Below are 7,161 nucleotides of genomic sequence, written 5' to 3'. Positions count from 1 at the left end.
TTTATAAGCGAAACCTGGTTAGATCATTGTAAAATTATAAAGGGATTAACTAACTACGTTAAAGAAGGTAGTTAAAACAAGATTTAAACTTAAAAGGGGTGAAAATTGTCAAAATCTCAAAGTTACAAGGTTTTGTTTTGTAATTAATGGAAATTATAAAATAAACAAATCAACTAACTAGGTTAGTCAACTCGGTTAACTCAGTTATTTTCTATAATAGGTTAACTAGATTAATTGGTTAGTTAGTTAGTTCTATGTAAGAAATATATTAACTAAGCTATATTATATAAGTTAGACCAGTTAGTGACTTTTACAAACTGCAGGGACTGAAACAGTCAACAGCTGAAATGTTTTTAGGCTAGACGGTATGGAACCGTCCTCAGCCCGTCCGCCATCCGTCGCCGGCGTCATCCCATCCCGCCCCCCTCCGTCTTTATCTCGTCCCCGTCTTCACCGTCGACATACCGACGTCCAGGATGATCCAAATGGTGGGCCCAGCTTTGTTTGTTTGTTTGTTGAAGAAAAAAGAAGGAATTTGCAGATTTTTAGAGAGAGAAAGACGGAGAGCGGCTGAGGTGCAGAAAAGAAGATGGAAGAAGGCGGAGGTCTTTTTGGCTTCTAGCTACTTTTCTGTTTTTTTCAATATTATTATTAAAAGTGGTAGGTAATATTGAAAATGGTCAACAGCTAGCAAATGGTAGCATATATTGGTGGCATATTCTTTTTGGAAAATTTTGGATATTGGATATTCAAAATTATCAAACTATGATTGCTTTTAGATATAGAAAAGATTTTTAACAGGGTGTCAATTATTCATGTACATAAAGAAACACAACCACTCTGCCACTTCTGACATTTGTGAATAAATCAGCACCAAATCTTATAAAACCGAAAAGAACCGCCTGGAACCTTTCCCCTTCCTTGCGCGACCTAACCAGCTTCCCACCATAAAACTCTTCATCTTTACACGATGTTTTGACTTCAAATTGTTACCCTTGAGTTCGGTTACAAGGAAAACGAATCATAGCACCGTTAAATCGAACTTTATGATAACCATAACTCATCCTTAATCTCAATCAAAAGCCATTTAAAGCTTGTAAGAACATAAAATGGGTTTTTACTAAAATCGCCAAATTCGTTTACCAAACTAATACCCTAGATTTCTCCGTTCATTCCACGCAAAACCCCACTGAAATTTCTCCATTTCATCACCTCTACATCGCGAATTTAATCGAAGAACATTCTAGGGCTTGTAACTTGTGCAGACGATATCTCCTTCAATTCTCAACCTTTTCAGGTGATTCCAAAGCCCAACTTGCTTAATTGTTTGAGCTCTACAAAACCCCTCTAACAATTTATGTGATAGAGGTCGTTATCTATACGAATCGAAATTTATAGGAATTAGGGTTCTTCATTTCTAAAATTTGGGGATTTTGATCTTAGGTTATGTTTTCGATGAAATTGATTCTATGCTATTGTTATACATCATATTAGAATTCTATGCTAAACTTTTGGGAATTTTTAGAATTTATTTGGATTCATTATGAATATTGCAAGATTTAAACTATGTTTAAATCATTTAAATATACAAAATAAGTTGATTAAATTATTTTAAATATTTTTCCTGATATTTCAGAATATATATATGTTCTAGAAATTTTTATAATAATTTTTGTATAACTATTTGTAATTATTGGCAATTATTAAATGGTGTATAAAGTTTATGTATTAATTAAAGCATTTTATAAATCTATTTATTTTGTATAAAAATACATGTATCATAAAATCAGAATTTTTAATCTTGTAAACTGGTTCCTATTAATTTTGAATTATTTTGATTATTAATGGATAAATATTATGTATGAACTCTCATTATTACTATAGTTTACAAATCTATTTACTTAGAAAATACAAATACCGATTTAGGGTATTTTTCTAAATATTCACTTTTATATCTTAAGTCCCCAAATAGGAGAACCCAATTTCCTATGATTGTTTTCATTATTTTATGTTATATATATTTAGGACTTTGTATTTAATTTTAGGGTTTTATCGTATTGTTAATCAAATCGTGCGGTTTAGCGATTAAAGGATCGAATCTTCGCAAACTGTGAGTAAACTCTCTTCCCCTTTTTGTCATTAACTTTTTGGGGTGTATCAATGTGTCTCGTTCAATTGTTTTTATCTAAATTCGAGCATGCAAAGTCTTGTATGTCGTATATGCATTACTTGTTGTTGTTGATTGTTTGTTGAAGTTATTATTGTTGTTGTTGTTGTTGTTGTGTTGGTCATCATAGTCAATAGTCAATTCAGTGGATCCACGGCTGACCTTTCCTCATGACCAGGAGATGTCGGTATCGCACCATTAGTCTTGGGCTGACCTTTCCTCCTAACTATGGGATATTGGTATCACCATAGTCACACCCTTTATGGGTGTGGGACGCAAGGTGTCGGTTTTGGTTTTGGTGTCGGTCTTAGTCTTAATCATTATTCAGTTACTATTTTATGTTCATACTACTTGGGCATTACTTCCACATGATTGATTGCATGTTTAATATTTAATTAGTATTTGAAATTAAAAAGGTAAAACATACTACTTTTATTTCTAAATTTTAAAATGGTAAACCTATTTTACTTGACCATGGTTTACTCACCAACTCTTGTAGCTGACCCAAAAATACTATTTTACACATGATACAGGTGTAGAGGATTGAAGACTGGACTGGATCAGGATCACGTAGGAACTTTGCCATAGTAATTAAAAAGGACAAGTTGATGTATTATTTGAATATTTGAAACTTATATGAAAAGTGTGACATTAAATCATGATATGTTTATATATGAAAGCTTAATAATGTCATGAGCCATGGGCAATTATCATGCCCCGTACCATTCCGCTGCGGGTCGGGGCGTGACAAGTTTTTCGCCGCAATGGGTCGTGGTGAATATCATACGCCCATTTTGTTTTTGGGCAAGTGGACTGCAATGCGCACCAAGATTAACAACTTCAACAACATACACAATGGCTTCGTCAACAATTACACAAGAAGAAGCTGTTCAAGCGACGTGGACATCATGGCCGTTGCCCACAATGAATACAGAATGTATCATGGCCATCCTTTTATGATGATACCTTCATAGGAGCTTCTACACAAATCTCCAAACTGGCGCCTTGTACCACCGTTTGACACAACAACCCATAGGTCAAAACAGTTCAAATCAACAACGACTAGAGAACCATCTGAGTTCGATGCTCGTACTACTATTAACTTCAATGACGAGTTGGATGAATTGAATTTTGAGGAACCGCAAGAGCTGCAATGATCAAAGGGTAGGATAGAAGTAAGGTAGCAGCACGAGCACGAGACACCTTCTCTTCAACGCCATCGGATGGTCCATCAAGGTTAGACGAGTTTGACGATAGACTCACTCGGCTTCTCTCAATCATAGAAAAGGAGCATGAACTTAGAATGGAGAAACAAATCGAGAAAGATATGAAGTTCCTCGAGAAAGACTTTTCCAACCTACCGGAGGAGGATCGGGTCATTTTAAGGCTCATAAGGCAAAAATCCGAGCAAAATATATACAGTTTTTTAGTAGGGTTTTATTTTTATTTTTAAGTAGGTTGTTTTTTAAGTAACTTGATTTTTTTTATTTTTAAGTAGTTTATCTTTTTTTTTATTTTTTTTTAAATTTTGTTTTAAAAAAAAATGGTATATAAATTTTAAAAATACAAATAATAATAAAAAAACAAATAATAAGGTAATCATGAATTGCATGCAAATTAAGGTGAGGGGCTTTAAAGCCCCCCATATAAGGTGGTGCCTAGGTGGCGCAGACTTGGCATTTAAAGCCCCTAGGGCTTTAAACCACACCCACCAGCTTTAAGGGTCAAGGTTGAGGTTTGCTGGAATAAATGGCGATTATGTCATTTTATAGCTGTATTTAAAGTCTAATGTGTTGTTTTTATTGGGTTTTGTATGTATGGTGTTGGCATAGCCTTCTGGTTTGTTTGTATCGGGTTTTTTTCGCTAGTATCTCGCTAGCCTTCTTTTATAAAATCATTGTTGTCGTTCAAAAGAAACTACTAGAGTTTGATGTTAACCTGTTATTAGAGAGTTCAGAGATGTTGGAGTGGGCACGATGAGAGACAATTGAGCAAATTCATTCGAAGTGGATGGGATGTGAATTCTAAGGCTCTCGTATTTAACCTACTCTTCAACCACGCAATGAATGGTGACGATGGGCTAATAAAGGCTAAAGCGATTCACCAAACCCATTGCGAGTACCAAACATGCTACGATCATGAGATGTTTAGTCACATGTCAGTGTGGCAAATCCTAAGAATCATCCGGATAGGCTACCAATGTTGATGATGGTGTGTGTTAAGCGTGATATGATTTTATTAATATTTTAAGTTCGTTTTACGCATTAGTCAAGTTTTAAATTTATAAAACACGATATTATACTAACACTAAACACACACTAGGGCAAATGCACCCATCGTGAGCGTAGTATAGTGTTGGTAAGATACCGAGGTCGTCCAAGGACACAAGAGCTTTTAATATCGGTTTATCGTCAACGTCTAATCGATCTAAATTTTTTGAGAAAAGTTTTGAAACATGAAAATAAAACTAAAAAGAATGAAAAGATAAATAAAATAAAAACAGATAGACAAGATAGAATCACTTGGATCTGACTCGTCTTTAATGTATCCTTTGATGATTTTCCTACTTTCGGACTTTTCAATAGATTATCTTAGTTATAGTAGTATGCCCCTCTTTTAAAGGTGACGTTACCCTCAACCCAGTGGTTTGAGTCAGCAGGGATACAATCCCAAAGGGTCGGAATATTGAAAGAGAATTAAGTAAGTTATTAATGCGAAAAGTGGTAGACCCTTCTTTTAATAGTAGTTTACATATGAGGGGTTCAAGCTGTTCGCACCCCCGCCATCCAATACCTTTGGGGCATTGAAGGAGGTCCTAGTAAGCTTGAACCAAGTCCTCGCAAGATCTATACACTGAACGAGACAAGAAATTTACCAAACCACCCTTCTAACCCCCTTCCAGGTAGTTAACGCGCTTTATATAGACAGTAAAGACACGAATGAGAAAATCAATGACATCATGAAGAAATGGTAAAGAAAATTTACTTTCAACATAAGAAACTAGTTATTAAAGTCATTAATACATACCCAATTAAAAAGTGCCGAAAGATTAAAAATCAAAAGTAACACATTAAAGACTTGTCTTCACCGAGTGATGTAAGAGATTAAACAAGCATGACCTTTGATTGACAAGAACTCTTACTATCAATCTTGGATCCCAAGACTTCTACACACTCTAAAGATGAAAGATGGATGATGGTGGTGGGTGTTGGTGTTGTAGTGGTGGTGGAGTGGTGGCAAAGTGAGAGAGAAGTGGTTTGCCAAGGAATGCCTTTGAAGTGAACCAATCACCCCTATTTATAGCCTGAATAGTACCCCGGCCACGGCCCCGTGTCCATTGGGCATGGCCCGTGGTCAGCTTCTTCTCTTCCTTCATTTATTGCAGCTATCAGTAGAGGGCTCCACACGACCCCGTGGCTTTTGGAGACGGCCCCGTGGTCAACTCTTTGCTGTACTATCAAGATTCTGCAAATCTAAGAGTTGACCATGCCCCGTGGTGAACTGGGCACGGCCCCGTGGTGGGCGTAGAAGCTTCTGTAGAATTTTTCTTGATGTGTGAGGTCTGACCACGCCCCATGCCTGGCTGGGCACGGCCCCGTGGTCAGCTTCTGTTTTCTTGTTTTTGTCTTGGGATATGCTGCCAGGGGTCGGGCATGTCACGTTATTCCTTCTTCTTGTATTTATGTTGATTTTTGGCTGCATATTTGTTCCTTTTGTTCTTTTAAGCTCATTTGGTCCTGTAAATTCAAAAGGAAGAATGAAACGCGCTTTTTCCAACATTAGTACTAAAAAAGGGTTGGTTTTATGCCTCTATTGATGTAATTTATATGTTGCATTTTGTACACATAAAATACCCCCACACTTGAATCTTTGTTTGTCCTCAAGCAAAACTTTTTAAATGTGGCTTACACACCCAAATGGAATAGGTAGAGACGAAGTTTTGTGGCTTATCTTGAGTGTCAGAAATCCAAGATCTTTATTTAATTTTGTTTTTATTTTATTTGCAATCCTATTCGTCATGATTTATTTAGAACAACTTGTTAAGAAAAATTATTTATTTGGGCATAACATGCCTCTTTAAAAAGTCTATTTATATACAAGTGCACATACCTCACGGGAGATCACTCAACACTCGGCCGAAGGTGTATTTTTGTGAAACACTCGAATCCAGCATGGGACTTACTTCTACCATATGCTTGCCAAGCGATCAAGCCTTCTCCTTTTTAACTATAAACCTTCGTAAATATCAAGAGGACTTTGGAAAGGGTTAGGCTTGGGCTAAGGGTAGGTGGTTTTTGGGTTGGTAGTTAGCGAAATGGCGAAAAGAGTAAAAAGCGTCGGTTGTCGTAAAACTTTATTTGTTTTTGTGACATTTATTCAAACTAAGCATATTCAAACAAGATTTTTGTGGAGCTTGTTTGGTTATTGCAAAATTCTTTATTTTTTATGTCACAAGAAAACCGAGCTTTTTACTAAAACAAATGGGTTTGAAAAGAAAAAGGTCTTGGTGGGTAATAGGTGTTTTTTTACGGGTTTTTGAAACGAAAAGGTTTAGGCTCAAAGGGGTTAATCTAGGGGGATTTTAGGTAGTGATGTAGAAAGAACGAAAACAATGGTTTTGAAAGAAAAAGGTTAGTCCTAATGCCTCCATCATTTACTTACTTGGGTTCAAGTTGGTAAGGACCAGGAATGTATCGCCTTGGCAAGTTCTAGAGTCGTAAGAACCAAGCGGCTATTCACATAAGAAACGAAAATGAGCATTTAGTTTAAAGATGTATGCATGTATGCTTAATAAAGACTCAAAACTCACTTATTGTGGGAATGAGTTTATAGTGTGAACAAGTATATATAGTCAAATTTTAAAAAGATTTATCATGCTTTTTTTTATAATTTTCTTATTTGGTTCTTTTTATCACGATGCTATCAGTTGTAAATTTGTAAAAACATAAACTTTTTAGAACTTGTTATTCCCAAATTAAACCAAGACAAGTAAA

General features: G+C 35.8%; 1 long non-coding RNA gene across 1 annotated transcript; it reads left to right on the top strand.

The window, feature by feature from the left end:
* The first annotated feature begins 805 nt into the window (after positions 1–805).
* On the top strand, positions 806–2,826 carry LOC110912121. Its single transcript, XR_002577705.2, has 3 exons — positions 806–1,297; positions 2,046–2,110; positions 2,701–2,826. It is a non-coding gene; the product is annotated as an uncharacterized LOC110912121 (long non-coding RNA).
* Positions 2,827–7,161: the final 4,335 nt, after the last annotated feature.

The sequence above is a fragment of the Helianthus annuus genome, chromosome 15 (genome assembly GCF_002127325.2).
Source record: "Helianthus annuus cultivar XRQ/B chromosome 15, HanXRQr2.0-SUNRISE, whole genome shotgun sequence".
Classification (NCBI taxonomy): domain Eukaryota; kingdom Viridiplantae; phylum Streptophyta; class Magnoliopsida; order Asterales; family Asteraceae; genus Helianthus; species Helianthus annuus.
This window is presented reverse-complemented; position numbering and strand designations above follow the sequence as displayed.